Genomic DNA, 18,272 nt, shown 5'->3' with positions numbered 1-18,272 from the left:
GTTAAACAATTCTTTTTGAATATGTAAGTTTTAAAAGAGAGGCCCAACATTTTTGTATCTATTATTTAAGAAATATATAAATATATATATATATATATATATATATATATATATATAAAATCAAGAAAATAATTTACTACAAATAAATCTTTTATAAGACGACGCAGCACGTATAGTGACGTGGTGTCTTTATTCTTTCGAGGATTGTGGTGGAATAAATTTCATTCACGCGCGAAAGAACTCGAGGACTCGACCGTTAACGAAATTAGTAGTCCCGCCGGGAAACTTTTTCCGCCGATCTCTCTGTACGTTGAAAAAGTTTCAAACTCCCGCATGCTGCTAGCAGGATAGAATCCTCTGATATATCTCGTCGAATTTCGACTGTACGGGATCACAATAGAGTCCTGAAAAAGGAATAGCGGAACACGAGTATATCACTCAGCTTGCTCCGTTTACTCCGTCTCGGCCCGCTGAATTACTCTAAACGTGTAACACTTTAAGCGTGACGAATATAAGTGTTAAAATCGGTAAAGAAAGAATGTACTACTTCGCCTGTGAAAATTAGAGAGTCTTTTTACACGTGAACATTCACATATAATATGTAACGCTTACAACAATACACGCCAGAACTTCTGCAATGCAGTTTATATTTTCCGGATTTTCTATATTTTAATGGACGTAGTTATATCTGGCAGATTTTATTGGAATCTGATTAATTTGCGCAAAATCTGAATTTATTGAGGAAAAAAACCGTCGTATAAAAAGTTACATAGAAAATATTATAATTTCATGAAAAGTTAAAAGCAGTGGACTTTATCGTTTATGGAATATTAAATTATTTAACATGTCGCGCTATATATTACTAAATTTTTATATCCCTGGATATTTCACAAAAAGTAAAATAAAAAATAAAAGACTGTTTGTGCATTTTGTTCAAAAATTTTGACTTTATAAAAAATTATTAAACTCTTGTATTAAATTATTTTGTACGGTCGCGTTTTAAAATTGTCAAAGAGAAAAATTGTTTAAGAGAAAAATCTCGAGAGATTTAAATTATATCTGCAAGTTTGAAAAATGTCTTGAAATATTAAAATATTATTAAATTTTATTATTTTTTTATTCTAAAATTTTTATATTTTATCATCTATTGTGTATAATTTACATTTGAATTATTATACCATTTATACTTACATTATTCATAAAAATTTTGTAGCTGTTATCGCCTGATAATTCAAAATCTTTCAGTCTTTTTATTTCGATTCTTCGGATTAACTTATTGTATCGTCACTTTAAATTTTTACCGTCATCAAAGTGTCAAGTTACGAAAATCGAATTGTACGCAGAATGTCAGCGCATCAAACCGCAATATAGTAGACATCCGAAATTACAATGTCAACGTTTGTAAACAACATTGTCTGTTGCAGATGCACCTGAGCCTTCATATGTCAAAAAAGTTTTTCACCACTTAAACATTTAACTGTCGTTTAATCTGATGTACCATTTTTTTAAATAAACAATACAGTTTATAAAATAATTAAATATTTTTTACGTACATACAGAAATGCATATACATGTGACATAATATACTTGGAACTCTAAGAAATCAGGATAAAAGACAACAATGTATAAATTTTGATTAATAAGATTATAGAGATTTGATTAATCCAGAAATAATAATTCTTTTCGAACGAAAGATAACCGTACATATAATGCAATAATACAACACACATTTTTATCAATGTGCACTGAGAAAAAAAATTGCTAGATACAAATAAATATTTCTTTGAATAGTGCTAATAACATATTTTATAGAAAATCAATAATATTTATTTCAAACAAGTAATATTTTCTAAATTATAGAAAACTAGTACTTGTTTTAAATATATATTATTGATTTTTTATAAAATAATGTTATTAGCACTATTCCAAGAAATATTTATTTGAATCTAGTAATTTTTTTTCTCAGTGTGCAATGGTTTAAAATTTTTTCGCAATAATCTCGTTGGATTCTTATGCGATCCTTATCCGTTTGAATAAATCAGTTCGCTATTCACGCATGAGATTAATTAGCTTCAAGATCTCGACCGGAAGACGGCATGGAACACTCGACAGTCCAATCGAGCAATCCAATTAGTGGTCTCGACGCAAAGCTTGAAAGCTCTCGAGCTCGCTTGTGGCGACGCGAGTTTATTCGGCACGTTTGGGCTCGCATGTCCTTCGAGAGGACATCGATCTACCGGGTTTCTGCCTTGTAAGGAACGATACGTTCCTCGACAAGTCCCTAGACGGCCCTAAAGTCACTACAAAAGGGTCCATCCGTTGGCAGAACTGAATCGATACCGACTGTCCTTTTCTTCGCGCGTCCCCACGAGTCTGCGCGGCGCGTTTCGACGACGCTCGAGCTTTCCAGACATTCCAGCTTGCGAGGCCGGGTTACGCTTTTCGACCACCTCAATTTTCCTATATATTTGGCAGAATTCCTAATGTACTCATGTCGTAATAAATAACTCATCGTAGAATAATCAAGTTTTAATTCGTTGATTATAAACGAGCTTAAATTTTACTACAGATAATGTATAGTTAGAAAGATAGACTGCTCTACTCTAATATTTAATAAAAGCTTTTGTACAAGATAAATTATATCTATCTGTACATTCATTACAAATTGTTCGTTAAACGTTAATTTTGTTTCATAACAAAGCTTAAAAACGCTATTAAAAAGTGATGATTTTGAGAAAGTTGCTCGATACATTACACTTGCTGTATAAGCTTCTTCCTCTTAGATCCACATCGGTTAAATAATATATACCTTTTAATTTTCTTATATAACACTTTATTCAAAAAGTTGGAATGTTTTGAGAATTTTTCGGAAAAAGCTTTCGGACAAAAATTACAAAATTTCTAAATAACGTATAGTGGATGGAAATATTAACTGGAATCAATATTGTAATTAATGTTGTAACGAACCGGTCCTATTTCAAGTTACAAAGCAAAGTTTAAGCGAGCCTGGTAGATGTAGTCATGCTTCTGGTTTCACAAAAGGCACCCTCTGTCTGGCTAGGTGGGTTTCACAGCATCCAACCCCGAAGTGTAATCCGTGGAATCGACCGTGGCGCGCTCGGCAGACGAGAATGGAGGCTCTGGCGTCGCGTTGCGCGAGAGCTTGCGGAGCTTTCCATTCCGGTGCCGTAGTCCGTCTCGCGAACCTCGCGGTGACGTTACACACGTCGCGTCGTGCCGGTCACCGTGCCGCCCCGCCGCCGTCCGAGGGTGGCCCCGCGTCGTCGCTACATCCTTCAGGGTGTCAACGGGCTTGCTGTAATCCGGGCGTCGCGTTTGCCTGGCGTCGCGGCGCCGCGTTCACCGATTGCGTTCGCGAGCGGAATGCGCGCGGACGCTTCGTTACTGCTCCTGCGAGGGTTGAAACATCCCCTCGGATTCACTTCCGGTAAACGCGGGCCGGAAGACGCAGGTACGCGCTATTCGAATGTCCGACGTTGACGTTGAAAAGTGTGTGATTGATACAGCACTGAGGGTATCGGTGAAGCACAGAAAAGTTATTAAATATCAATTTGACGAAATTGACGAATTGGATGAAATCGCAAGGGCTGTTCGAGATGAGGAGAAAATACCTCAATGTTATGGACTGAAGTATATAAAAGTTGAGCTGTTTATAAACGTCAAAACTAACTTTAAAGAGTTATTTGAACATTATCAACGAAAAATCTAAATCTGGATGTTTTATACCGGTAGCGACTGTTTGTGCGATTAATGAAACGCATCGTAGTAATATATCAGTGATATCGGATCGCTGTAAAATTGTTTGCCCTGCCCATGAATGAGGAACAGATTAACTGGCAAGGAAGATGAAATGTTAGGATAAAGAAGATTCATCGCCTCGTAAATTGTGCAGTGTGATGTTCGAAGATTAATCAAAAGTTCGCGTGTTAATTAAGTTAATTTAACTTAACTGTCTTTTGGCCATCATCTCAGTTATTTTGCAAAACGGAGTGAATATGCATTTGTGTGATTGTGCGTTTATAGTGATTATTGGAAGAATGTGTCGAATCTGTGCGTGAGGTTCTTCCTCTTTTGATTTCTTCGATTTCCAGGAGATCTTTTTTCTTAATGGTGAGTTTTAATTATAATTGTTATCGATCTTTATCTCATTTTTTCATGAATTATTAATATTTTTGATAGTGTATTTTTTTTGTAATTAGAAAAAAATGCAAAATGCATATAAAATCGTTATCTTGGGATATTATTATTAATAATACTTACTGAAATAAATTAAAGCACCAACAAGAAAAACATGAGGTCACTATCCTTAAATAATCACCAGTAAATGACTAAAAAGATACTAAAATAATCAATTTTGCGTTAATTGACAGTTTTAAAATCTAAATTTTGCATCTAAATTTATTTAAATTATTATTTTCTGGAAAATATAATTATGTTAAGTTGTTTATGTTTGTTTACTGATTGTAATTGTAATGCAATTAAAATACAATTAAAACGTACAATAAAAACAAGATTATTATTTATTAAAACAATAGTTATATACATTATTAATGAATAAAAAAAATTGTAATTACAGAATTCAAATTTTTGGCATTGATAAACTTTGTTGTTTCAAAATAAAATTTTATTTTAAATTATATGACGCGCGAAGTTTTTCTTAACACATTTTCTGTTTAAATTAGACAAGATGTTTTGCAAGAATTGTTGTCATTTATCAATTTAAAAAGAGTAATTCTCATTAAAGAAAATTTCAAGATATTCACTGTACACTATTTCACTCTCTCAGTCAATGAATATATGAATAACTCTAATTGAGAGCATTAATGACATCCCGTATTACATGTGAAATATTAATGCGGTTGCAAACAGTTTCGAAGAGAAACTAGTGCTGCAATGTCAATATTTAATTATTAATTGCAATTGTTCGCAAACAGCTTCTCATATTTATTCTACATAAAAATTTAATAATAATAATAATAATAATAATAATAATAATAAAAAGTATCGTTCGTTTGTCAAACGTTTGAAAACGTTTCAATAAGTTAACATTAAAGAGAGAAGATTTCCGCAAATCTGTATTGAATTCGTAGCGTGGCGGGGGGAGGGGGGGAGGGGAGGGAGTTAAACGGGACCTCATCGTTTCGATCTTCCACATTGCGCGGAAACATGGCGGGCGTTCTCGCTCAACAGTGAAATTCCTGTTTTTCCAACGGTAACCCGCCGCGGGGGTTTCCGCGTTTAAATATTCCCGAAGTATGCAAATGCTGTAAATTCGCTGGAAAATATACCCGGGGTGCCCGGACCGATAGCCGTAGCCATCGAATCGTTATAGATATCGCGAAACGTTGCACGCGCGCACGCGAAAATGTATTAACCCTGTGGCCCGCCGATAATTTGCATAAACGGCCGACGGAATTTACGTGCGGCCGCCATGTCGCGATCCTCCTCCCCCTTCCCCCCGCGCGCGCCCGGCTTCAAAGCGGATTACAACTTTCTGACGATTTACGTGCTCATTATGCCTTTGTGAGCTCTCGTGGTTAGTGCCGAAGCGCACTCCAAGAAGTTCCAGACACTTCTCGAATAAACTCAGGGGCGATATATCTTTGGCTTCGGCGGTTACACGAGGCACGTAATGTTGTTTCAGCCCTTAAGCGCGTAGCTCAGCATGTATAATATACAATCTTTCGAGCACGTAAACATAATTACGTTTCTGCAGATGCAATTACAATTCTCGAAGATATTTTCACATAGTTTCAACAGCATCCGTCGCGATAAACGTGATTTACCCCCGTCATTTTTCAAGAGAGCCACACTCCACTCCCGTAGTTCCTCCGGTCTCTCTTCCGACACCTTGAATAAACCTCGAACGGACCACATGAAAATGGAAACTGGGTAGCCGCAGAAGAATTTGCGGCGGCCGTCTACAAGCAAAGCGATATTGTTCTCGAAACCGTATACGTGTCCTCTGTGCGAGGAGGACGCGCGCGTTCAATCTCATATTCAGTATTTCCCTCGGAAATATACGCCTCTTGTATTTGTAGCGTATTGGAAAAATAATCCGCCGTCGCCGACCCCGGCATCGGCGCGAGGAGCGCACCGAGAAGAATGCAAATGTGTTTCTGTTGATAAATGCAGCCGGCTAACAAACACACACGCCCGCCGATTCCGATTGAATGAAATTTGTTCTGCTTACGTACATAAGACGCCTGATTTATCTTTCCCGACGCGAAAACGGCGAAACGCGGATTACGTGCCTCGCATGTGCACCGCCCCGGCGTTTCCCTTCCCCGGGAGAAATATATATGCGGCGAGATTCGACGGACGCGAGTAGCGCGCAATCGCTTCCCGCTATCATCGCGTGAAATTGTTTATCAGGATCTTAATATTCATGACAAAACGTCGGGCCGAAGGGAAAACCTGGGCCGCACGATCCGGGGGATTATTAATGAAAGTACAGAAGTTTACGGTGCGCCGGATTAGCGTTAACGATACGAATACGGTATAGGAGTCGTTTAGTACAAATGTAAGTCTACTCCCACCTCGCCTCCTTTCGGCCATGCAAATTTAAAAGTATCGCGTGCACTTGTAGAATTTTTACATTCCAACTCTTTTACTTTCCTTACGTTGCGCGTATTAACTATCGGGGTCGCTAAAAACTAAGGAGAATTCCTCCGACTTTCTCCGCACGTAGCCGCTCGCGAGATTACTTGAAGGTAGTTGGGAACTTATTTCATGCTGTAAATGGTCTCGCTCGTGCACACGGTGCCTTAGCTGTTCGTACAGCGAGTCTTCGGCTATGCGATATCCGAGATTGAGGGGCTGATTCACGCCCCGCGGTAGTGAATAGGACATCCCCGCTCGATGGCGAGACGAGAGCCGCAAGTTTTGATGAAATGCATTCTGCGCGCTGCACGCCGACCTGTGTAAGAAGGCTCTCTCCGGTAGGCGTGCGTAGGTAACGCGTTTCTCCGGTTAGGCGCGCGCATACACGCGAAATGAGAGACCGAGACAGCGCGAACAGGGGAGAATTCATCCCCTTCGTCGTCGAGCTCCTCTTCCTGGCTCTACTTCGACTTCATCTCGAGTTGTCCCCGTTTCGCGCCATAATCAGAGTTCAACCAACTTCGCTCTTTCTTCGCTTCTGCCGCAGTCCCCCTCCCCCCTACCCCTTCAACTCTGGATGTATTACTCTTTCTCTATCTCTTTCCCTAAAGTTTCTTTCCAGCGTGAATAGAATGCTGCCGGTTCAAAAATCAAAGAGGTGAGATCTTAAAATTGAAATCTCACGGTTTTGTAAGGGAGTCTAACGATCCAAGAAACACTTAAAGCCGCATAAGGTTACGACGATTTCATAAAGAACTCGAATAATCGTAATCTAGATTTGTCCAGATGAAAGAATGTTGAAATGATTTATGCAATAGAGGAGAAGATGCTATTATGGCCTTTGTAGAAAATGGTCACTCGTAATATCCATTAGGCAATGAGTTCTACTAATTACTTATGCGGTGGCGACAATGTGTTGGTACATATAATAACCGACATTTTGTAGAAAGCACTTTTGAATATTTTGAAACTCTTTCAAGGTACACTTTTAGTATTTTGTTACACATATTTTTTCATTCTATTCAACTTAAAAGTAGTATTACAAAACATGTTTTTTATTATTTATAATGTTTTATTCGGCTACATTTCGAGTTATGTACAGTTAAACAATAATGGGATTTTGCTAATGTAGTTCCTTAAGCGTGCTGATATTTTACAGATTTCTTTTTCGAAGTTTTTATTTCAAAGTAGTTATTCGCTAAGTTTTACTTAAAGTTGCCAAGTTAGGGGATTTTCTCCAAATTTCGGTTTTGTTATTTCCACGGGGAAAAACTTTTGAAAGGATAAAAAGTTTCGGAGAATTTTTAGGAGTGGAATATAAAGCTCTATAGTATTTTTATTATTTTAAAATGTCCCTTGTAATAACAATTAACAAATTGGCAACAATTTTGGTAGAAACTCATTAAATTTTAGATTTTCTGAAAACTGTTTTAAATACATAAAATCTTTTACAGATTTTTAACTTTTGGGTTCTTTAAATAAAGATTAACGCTATCTCTTGGCTTTAATAATTTTTAGATTAAAAAAATTTTCGGATTAAATTCTGACTTATATTTTAAAGCTCTTATAATCTTAATATCCTAATAGTTTGCGTTCTTGATATTCGTGATATTTTAATCATTAGGTTGTGAGATTATAAATTTCTCATTATTCCGCAACACTTTCTCTCTGGACCATCTTTTCTTATCTTTTTTCCAATTATTATATTTCCTTTCAATTATTTTATCTCTTATCGTCTTTTATTGTTTTATCCTCTTTCTGTTCTCAAACTTATCTGAATTTTATATAATCTCAAGGTTTAATCAGGTAATTTCTTTTCTTGTCACTTTTCTAGACATTACTTTGCGTGTTTGAGTAATAATGTAAAATTATAAATAATACGAAATCATAAACATAAGAGATAATTTTCGCTTATTGATCGAATAACTATATTATTGTTTTTCGGTAACGAGAAAAACGTTTATTAACCCAGCTAGACGCGATATTAATTGGATGACAAAAGTTTATTAGCGCTTGTGTATTCGCAACGCAATCGCGCCATGCCGGCGCGTTATATTCCGTCGAAAATTGCGAACGGAGAATCCTGCGGACGCGTGGAACTCGGCCAAATGCGATGTGCACACTGTGACGCGGTGTATCTCGCGCGCGGATACGAGTGAAAAATGTCTCACTTTACACCGTAGTTTCGGTATCACCATTTAAGTAACATATCGCGGTAACTTCGCCTACCATCGAGCGGAGCGAGTTTTGGCACGGCGGATCGATAATCCGTCGTAGCGTACTTGATTACGATATCGCGCGACGCATTACAGGGATTATTGGAAGCCGATTTCGAATTTCTCAAAAGCTATTCCGGTATCTTTACGATATTTTCAAATTTAGTTTTTTAAATATGTTCCATTACTATGAAATTCTAAAATTGCAAAATCTTGAATTTTCATTTTCTCTTCTATTTTAATCTTCATAACACTATAATTTGACGATTATAGATTTTTATGATGGTTACACTAAGTCTTGTCGCAACAATAGATTTTTATTAGGTCTGATCTTATTTTTGAATTAGTTTGGAGTTCGCCGGTGAAAATTAGGAAATTAGGAATTAAAGTTCTCTTTTTATATATACGTACATATATTACATGTATGTAAGATATGAATGTACGTTGAAAATAAATCGCAGATATAAAAAAAAGTCATTCTTTTACGTCGTTACGTTGTTCTCCAACTTTTAAAAATAAAAGTTTGTAATGTTAGAATCTCTTATTCTAAAAAAAAAAAACGGTACAATTACTTCTTGCCTTTCGTGATTGTAGATCGGCGGGAACAATTACTGCTCCGTCTGATGTAATTTGATTCCTGACGCGTTCAGAGAGACAGTTCGATCTTGGTTTACGTGAGTGCCCTAATACCACAGGATGTTGGGCTCTTAGGACAGAATCAACCGAATGGTAATCGCCCTATTGCGCGTTAGAGATTCCATACCGGAAACGGTTAATCCTATCGCTTCTCTTACCTCTGAAGAAGGAAGTCAACATTTATATAAATATCTAACGGGGGGAAAAATCAGCTGTGTGCAAATGTAAAAGATAGTATTTTCAGTCGACTCGGCTATTTGTCTCGTGATGGGAATCGAAGTTGCTCCAAACGTAAACGCTTCGCGGGTCTTCCATTGAGTGACTCTCTTCACTTCTCGGGGAGGAGGGAGGGAGGGGGGGGGGGGTTTTTACAGAGGGACGACGTTGATTTATAGAAAAAGTTTGTGCAGCGTACGCGCGCGCGCGCGCGCTCCCGCGTTCGCATAGAATCTTGTTTCGGTAGCGTTACGTCGTTGTAAGTTCTTCTCGGAAATCGTAGGAGTTTGGGGTGCTCGATCTTACGATGATCTGCTTGGAAAAGTTTCCCGGTGAATCAAGGTTCGCTAAGTTTTTCTTTAGCAGTGAGTCTTATTTACCAGCGTAAACGTACCCATAATTTTGCCATTCTTCGCGTCCATATTGCACTTTGTAAAAGTGCAATAAGTTTGGGTATTGTCGTGAAAACTAGGATATTGCGATCTGAATCTGAAATACTTTACACATCTTCACACCGTTATGGGCGATCGCAATCGGAAACTTTGAAAGTTTCTCTTTGTTTTCGGATATATAGTTATTTCTTTAAATATCTTAGCAGATTGTGTTTTTCAATCATTTAATACAATGTTTAGCTTTTCGGAGAAATAATTAAAGGTTGCATCGCTGCAGGAAGTCTTTGCCAGTATTGGCGAGCTTCCTCCAACTTTAAGTACGGATCGTATACGAATAAAATTGTGGAGGTACGGTAAAGTTCAAGAGGAAATGTGAGCTGTACCACTAATAAAAATTCTCATCCATCTCTCTGTTTTCTGAAATGTCGTGAAACCTATATGTGGATCTATATATCGGTATATATATATATATATTAGAAAAAGACAATTAAGACCTGCCCTTTTCCCTCGTCCTGTCCTTTTCTTTTTCCGAGGTCACCTTGACAACCGCAGGATCTGCACGTAGATATAGAGTGCGCGTACGTGGTAACAGGGACCACTAATGCCTTCATGAAGATTTATCGTCTTGTGCCAGACCAGGGCTGTTACGTAAGGTTAAGCTTCAGGGTCGGGGCGTCAGAATCGAGCTCGGCCGCCGCCGATCCTTCGTCCCCGCGAATCGTGTAAATCCCAATGAAGCGGAAGCTACTCGCGATTCCGTGAGGATTCCCAAGATCCGCTGCATATGCGAGCGGAACTGAATGTGCTACCTTTTAAATCCACCGCTGGTTTATGACTTCGTCATCGCGCGTCCCGTTTACGACTGTAAATCCGGACTTTATCCGCGTCGGGCTCATATCGCGTTCAAATCACGGCTAATGCTCGCACCACCGATTTGTGATTTACGAGACCGGGGCAAGAGCATGGCGATACCGTTTTTAATGAATAGCCATGGAATTACGATCGAATCAATTTCTGTAGAGCACATTCGTTACAATAGTAATATTGAGCGATTTTTTATTTTACAGTTGTGCTTCAATTTTTCCCCAGAGGTTGCGCGATGCGAGCTTTGACGCTTCGTATTCAGGCTTCTCGAATCATTCAGAAGAATTTAAAAAATGAACATATTGACAAAGATGCCGTTTCAGAATATTTATGACATAAAATATAAGATGATATTGTCTACATTAATCTATAATAATTGAATTCAAATAGTTAAATTCTAGAAGATTAAAATGCTCAAATTGATTCAACACACAATAAATTTAAACTAAACAACACAACCTAAAAATAATAAATAAAATCTCACTGTTATAAATAAAAGTATATTGTAATTTTTGATACAAGTCCCATGTAGTATTTATTCTAGTATTTATTTTAAATAAAATAGTATAAAATTTAAAAAATTCAATAAATTGGCGGAGAAGATAAAATTTTTTTAACATTTAAAAAACATTTGACACGTTTATTGTAAAAACTAAACTCAGTTGGTATGAAAACAGTGAAAATTCAAAGAAGGGAATATCATATAGAAGTCAAATGTAGTACAGACTAACAAATTTGAAAGTTCTAACTAGTTGTGCTTGATAACTACAATATGCAAATATTCAAATTTGACTTGAAAGTTATACAATGACGTGAGGCAGTTGAGAATAGTTGTAATATCAAAAGTTCAATTTTATGAAACTGACTCGTGGTTCACTCGCCTCTGACCCCGCGCAGTTTCAGTTTCAAGAGCGATCCATCGTAGTCCATATCTGTGGTCGATTTCATATCTGGGAATCCCATACAGAGTGGTAGGACCCTCCCTGCCTTCTCACGAGTCGCGAAAGATAGATAGGGGGAGACAGAGAGGGATGGGATGGATAGAAAGAGGTCGGGAAAGGGCTCCGAGCGGCAAAGCGAGAAAATCGAGTGGATACATACGTTAAGCTAGATTACGTGTCCAGCGGCTAGATTGCGGCGGGTTGTATCTGCTGGATTTATTAAGCAGCGCCATATGTAACCAGTAACGTGACACCGCCGCCCTGAAGGCCGAAGAATTACAATTTCCAATGGCAGATCATTGGCACGGAGCAAACTATCCCAACTGTAAACGTTGCTTTCATTTCAACGTCACGCGATGTTTACGTACTATTTAATATGCTGGTCTACGTACGTAAAACGCGCTTTTTGCCCAAGTACAACTCAAACAAGGTTGATTGCGAATGCAAATATTTTACGAGTTTTCGAAAACAGACGCTGCTTTAATTGTAGATCTGAATTTCTAGCTGCCAGCAAAATTTCATTTAATATTCTTGACTGAATGTATTTAGAGCGGCGTATACCATTAAATTTCTCAACTCCCTACTACTCATCTACTTTATTAAGCTAATGTATTCTGTTTTATTATTTTATTTTCTAAATAATTTACATTGACTTTTCTGAGCTGTGTATGTTTAATTTAAAATTGAAAAAAGCAATAGCATAGACGAGAACGTCGAATTGAAAATATACTGATGAAGTGTGCAAATTCCTTAACGAATAGAAACCAGGTACAGTACGGGATTTTGAACAGCATGTACTGTGGAATAAACGATTCATGCAAATCTAAGCTGTACGTGGTGCCGAGTGCGCGAGTTTCCCTGCTAATTGGAAAGTATTTAAAACACGGCAAACCGCAAAGAGCGGAGGTATAGCCGTATCGTTGCAGGCTTGGTTGAACGAAAAGAATTCCCACCATGTAAATTTTCAAACTATTTGCGCAATTCACTCTTATTAAAGCACTTTGTGAATGGACCATGAGTGGTTCACGTGTTGATCGTTACACGGAATTTTTTCCGATAATTATAATGTCGGAATATCAGTTTCCAAGATAAAATTGAAGTAAAATTCTTATTAAACTCTCTTCATCCCGAATATTGTTGAAAATTTAGTATTGTCGATAAATCTAGGAAAGAAGAATGCTCTTTTACAAATTGCCCCGTTTTTTGTTCGCATTCTTTCATTCAATTTTTCATTTATAAATTAAATTCCTTTTTAACGTGTATACCTGATTAATTTAAGCTTTCAAATTATAAAATATAAAACGTTGTGTACGCAACTTTTACTCTTATATTGATCTTAGGATTTGTTTTACAATTTATTTCAAGTTTCTCTTTTTGCACCGAACATACCCTCTGCGGTTTGCGCTATTAGCGATTCTTCTTTTTTATCTTTTCACTCTTCGTATTCCGAAGCCTCGCTGCCGATACGTCGCGATTTTTCGCCATCAGTGACAGCTGCCAGGACGTTATCGAACCCTCCAAACACAGCGGGAGTCGATAATGCACGAGTTGGTTGCAATGAAAACCGCAATAGCCAAGAGCGGGCGCGAACCTGTTTCACATTTTATCGCCCACCGAAACTGATGTCGAGCTGTGCAAGCTGATAAATGCTTTGACCACAAACCTAGAAGCTATCGCAAAATTATCCCAAAGGTTTAAAAAACGCCCTAGAACTCTGTTTGATTCATAATTCAATAGGACAGCGATAATTTCTCGTTCGCCAACTTTGGTAAATGAAATCCTGATTAATCGAGAAGCCCCGTGGAACATGCTGTTGAAACCTTTTACTCATACGGTAGATCCTTCTTCGTTCTACGCGCGCCTTGTACATCCGTTTGTTAATTGGCTGCTGGCATTGTTCAGATTTCAATTCGATGCGCATGAAATCGCCAGTTCTGTATCTCCATCGACGCGTCTTATTGAGTGAGAGAGACAGAGAGAGAGAGAGAGAGAGAGAGAGAGAGAGAGAGAGGGCGCACAAAGCAAACTGTATAGCGATACGTAAATTTCGCACGGCTATGTTCTATTAGCCGCCACGTTATTCGCGGCGATCGCTCGAAATGGTACAATTTAACATCACGTTACACACCATGGGCAACCCACCGTCGGGCTTTACATAGGGGTTTTGTGTTAGAATTATCTGCCCGGAAGCACGTAGCACACAATCGGTGGTTAGCCGGTAGCTGCCGCTTCTTGCATCGTCGTATCTAAAGCAATCTGGATAAACGCATTCACTAAATTCTTTCCTAATTATTCCGCCCCGAAATCTACGATTACTCCGTCTTTCGTACTTTGAGGGAAGAATACCCTGGAATATTTGAGCTGTAGGAGAATTCTGAAATGAACAATCAGCAGATTTTGATATTCTGCCATTTTGGCGCTTTAGTCTTCGGTACTTTCTTAAAATCCGAATTTTGCATCCCAGGGAATTTTAGCCCTTGGTAATTCGGGAAGTGTGAATACGAGCACGAGTATACTTTCGACTTTCGCGATTTTGCAATTATTTGGAACGTTCTCTTGTAAATTTGAACTTTAGAGTTTGGGATTTCTTTCAATATCGAGTCTTGACGAGCGAATTCTTGACTACGTGGATTTCTGGTTCTTCGAACTGTTTTCCCGACGTTTTCTTGATTTTACGGATCGTAACAAAATGAGCCACGACGATGATGACTTCTGAAATACGTTTTTTACCATCGACTTATCCCCGCCATACATGACCGTTTCTCTTAACTCACGGATCACGAAATGTCTCTCACATATATGCACGGTAATGCCCGAGAGATATCAAACGTATACTACCTACGTTGTGACGTACTGAGGCCGCAGATGTCATATCAGAACATTAGCATCGGCCTGATGATTTTCGACATCACGGAAACATTCGCCCGCGTTATCTTATGATGCTACAGGATCTTAATACCTTGATAAAATTCAAGAAAATTTGAAGAAATCACAATGTGATATTGCAGAAAATTTTGCAGACCTATTTTATTAAATTGCTTTCATTTTTAAGAAACACACTGAACTAAAAGAAAGCGATTTAAAACGAGAAATAAAGTCAAAAGAAGTGCCGTAGTAGATTTTACGTAGATTTTTCTACACTGATACTTACTCATTACTTGAATAGAATTTTTTGTCCGTACTTATAAGTTTTTAATTATACATCATACACGTGTGAAAGTACGTCTTTTCTAAATTATTACTGCTTCGATTGACCCTAGAGTGCTACTATGGATAAATTTTCACTCAGCAGCTAACAAGTTTAATTATGACCTGAATTACAAAGATTTAAAACAGAAAAGTCCGTACAGATCTTCTAGAACTTAGGTTATAATAACATTTAATAAGATCGTTAAAATTCATTTAAGTATTTTACATTAAAACAGTGTTAGTTCAGTTTTTCTACCACTTGGTAATTTCATAAAATATACATGGGAATGTGTAAAAAGGCTTTTAATTATGCAGACAAATTTTCACCAAGAGTAAGAAAAATATGCGTGTACGAGTAGCACTCTGGAGTTATAATTATTGCTTTAATACCTATTTCGTATTTCTTATTTCACATTGCTTTTTTAAATAATTCAGTATGCTTTTCTCGTACAGTTGAAATAATCCCTCGTTTATCCGACATCAGCGGTAGATGCGATGTTATTTGTAACGCTGGTTCACCAAATTTTTAACGGGATATATAGTTATGCGCCCTGTAGTTCAGCCTCGCGATTATTTTGCATGCATGCTGGAGAGTAAATTTTACGAAAGGGTTCCAAGGAAGTAGGTTGGGATTTGAATTTAAACGAGGACCCCTATCCACTCGGTGTCGGTGTCGAGCATTTCGGTCTTCGCATGCGCGAGCGACAAGTACCGCCGAAAATTATTTTTGAGCACGTTGAGGAAAGCTTCCGCTGCGTCTCATGTAAAACAGAGTAGATGTGTGTGTGTGTGTGTAGAACATAGAATATACTGTAGGAATTGACAAGTGTTGCTTCCTTCGAATTCAAGATAGATTCTTCCACGGTGAAAATTTAATCTGCAATTGTATTTAAAGTTGAATTCGATCCAAAGAGTTATTATTGCTTGGCGACGAAACCAACTTAATTTGCAAGCTCAATTAACTAAAGGTACGATCTTGTTATCCGTTTACAGTCCTATAGCTTAATCTGAAAACTCCTTACTTTCCTGTGTTAACTCCGTAACAAGGTCTTCACTTAAATTTTCGTTAAGGAAAAGTTGCGTCTAATTTTATTCAACGAAGCATCTTTACTGAAAATGTTCACAACTCGTGCGAAATCTAGTGTTAGCGGGTCCTTCGTTTCCTGTTTCTCTGTAGTTCTCAAGTTGCACGGTGTTGTTTTAGAGGTCCTAGATTTTAGTTTAGTCGAGTTTCAGGATGTTGCTCTAAAGTTTACGCGGATTCTTGACGTATCCTTTTACGGATCTCTTTTCGCGTGAAAGTTTTATTGTAGAGAGGACAATGTACGCGATTCGCGATGTGGTCAACATCGTTCCCTTAAAATCTAGTTTCTTCTATGTCGTTTTCGCAATTCTCTTGGCAACGTCGGATATTGTCACAACGCAATAAATTTTGATAAGAAAGATATTAGGATGGCGATAAAAACGTTAATCGAGTGCATGTCGTGCTAGCGTTCCTTGACCTCCTGCTCACCAACCATTTACTCTCATTCGTTTACTTTCTTTTCTTTTCGGGGTAGCGCATTTAATCGAGAGATGAAGCGAGCATTCATAGGCTCGTTAGAAACATGGCGCAAAAATTTCGCAGTGGCGACGATGTTTTATCTGTTACCTCGTTTCCTCCTTCCTTTTGCCAACCGGGAAATATTCATCGACGATAAGTTGAAATTAATGTCTACCGTTTGTCTTGCGTTGAAATTGAATTCTGCTTTAATTCTCGCTTTAATTCAATAGAAATAGCGTAGCATGTTCGCGCGTATCTATGTGTTTTTATTATATTTGAATTGAAGTGATTTAAATATATCAGTACGGCGCGATGACGGACGAATATTGAATTTAGCTTTATATTCTATTTGCCATGGTACGTGCGAAATTTATAAATAAAATGTTTTAAGTTTCGCAATATGAGATATATAAAGAGCATGCAAGTGCAAACATAATGAGTAAATAAAAAATAAGTGAAATAAATGTATGATAGAAGCGTTGAGAGAAATATATATATATATATATGTATTATTGAAAATTATATATATAATATATATGCATATAAAATAGAAAATCGGCTATACACGTCAATCCATAGAATCATAGTTCGACGATATCAAAGATCAACGAAAACACATATTTCAGTTCGACGATATCAAAGATCAACGAAAACACATATTTCTACTTCCATGACGATGAGGAACCACGATATGATTTTGTGAAATAAAATCTGTGGATTTAAATATTTATACCAGGGATATGTCTAATTTTTGTTATTGCCATTGAAAGAAATTGTTTCAAGAATATTAATTGTTTCAAGAAAATTAGGTATTGTAAATTTGTAGAAAAAAATTTAGTGTTCTATAATATATTGAGAAATTATATGTTAGTGATAAAATGCGTTGTAATACAAAAGTTATAAATATGAAAAGATACAGAGCAAAATTTCATAGAAATCATAGATTTGCCGTGTCGTGGAATTGAGCAGTATGAAAAAAAATATTGAAGATGTTCGTGTGTCAGAGATTTATCTTCCCAAGAATTGATGGTGTGAAACATTTCTAACATCGCGACGAATGTGTGATAGCGATGATAGCTTCAAGGGAAGCCGTCGACAGTGCATTACGCGACAATTTGATTGAACATTGAATTTGACGCAACGCCGTGCTTAAATCGCTTTTCAACGGGAATTTCTGGTTACATCTCAGTTCGGAAGCACGAAACACGTATTCGGGTAATTGACAAGCGTGCGGAGAGCTTCTCGATAATTCGACGGGCTGCAAATTCGCACATGCACGTGCCGAGTAAAGGTAAACGATGTACACAGTGTCCCCCGATCTGCATTCAATTATCGTTAATCTCATTGCCGAATAAATGATGAAACGTCAACATTCAGAGATGGCTGGGACAGTTTATTTTATATGCTGCACTGTAAAATGTGCATGAAAGAAATGCAATCGGCAATGTGGTTTCCGCAGTTTTTATTAATAATAACCGTTACATCCGTAAATCAATATTAATGCTCCTTATCCGTGCCTTGGCGACTCTATACGCTCTTGCGAATTTCGACAATGATTTGCATCTGCAAAAGGAGAAGCAACGACTTATTCCCAGGGGAACATAATTCGTCTGCCTCGGCGGCGAAATTTGTTCGTAGGGACGTTACTATC

General features: G+C 37.6%; 1 protein-coding gene across 2 annotated transcripts in view; it reads left to right on the top strand.

Annotated features, from left to right (window-relative positions):
• The first annotated feature begins 3,156 nt into the window (after positions 1 to 3,156).
• The window catches only part of LOC105833651 (neuroligin-4, Y-linked), a 217,941-nt gene continuing 202,825 nt past the window's right edge, over positions 3,157 to 18,272 (top strand). For both annotated transcript variants that reach the window (XM_036287401.1, XM_036287400.1), the window contains exon 1: positions 3,157 to 4,131. The gene's annotated coding sequence lies outside the window, so the exon portion shown is untranslated. The remainder of the gene's footprint in view (positions 4,132 to 18,272) is intronic.

Source organism: Monomorium pharaonis, chromosome 5 (assembly GCF_013373865.1).
Source record: "Monomorium pharaonis isolate MP-MQ-018 chromosome 5, ASM1337386v2, whole genome shotgun sequence".
In the NCBI taxonomy this organism is placed as follows: domain Eukaryota; kingdom Metazoa; phylum Arthropoda; class Insecta; order Hymenoptera; family Formicidae; genus Monomorium; species Monomorium pharaonis.
This window is presented reverse-complemented; position numbering and strand designations above follow the sequence as displayed.